Source organism: Coregonus lavaretus, assembly GCF_964263955.1.
Source record: "Coregonus lavaretus genome assembly, contig: HAP1_SCAFFOLD_2606, whole genome shotgun sequence".
NCBI lineage: Eukaryota > Metazoa > Chordata > Actinopteri > Salmoniformes > Salmonidae > Coregonus > Coregonus lavaretus.
This window is the reverse complement of record NW_028166834.1, coordinates 6868-7500: the sequence shown is the minus strand read 5'-3', so window position 1 is coordinate 7500 and position 633 is coordinate 6868.

Here is a 633-nt window from a genome sequence, read left to right as displayed (position 1 = left end):
GGACCTTTTATATAGACAGGTGTGTGCCTTTCCAAATCATGTCCAATCAATTGAATTTACCACAGGTGGACTCCCAAGTTGTAGAAACATCTCAAGGATGATCAATGGAAACAAGATGCAACTGAGCTCAATTTCGAGTCTCATAGCAAAGTGCCTGAATACTTACGTAAATAAGGTATTTCTGTTTTTATTTGAATAAATTCTAAAAACCTGTTGTCTCTTTGTCATTATGGGGCAGGGGGGGGGGTTGTAAAACCCCAACACAAGTTCCCCAGATGGTTCTGGAATCCTGCTAAAATGTTGTGTTCCAGACAGGTTCCAGATTCCATTCTAAGATTGATGGAACTTTGTGAGAGTTCTATGGAAGTTCCATTAAGGCAGATCACACGGTGTGCAACAGGGGGACCAGGGACTGGCGTGGCTAACACTCATGCATAGGTGGAATTGGATTCAGTTTGCCAGCTCAGATAACCAACCATCACTACAGAATCAGCTCAGATAACCAAACATCACTACAGATTCAGCTCAGATAACCAACCAAACATCACTACAGATTCAGCTCAGATAACCAACCAACCAACCATCACTACAGATTCAGCTCAGATAACCAACCAACCATCCATAACCAACCAT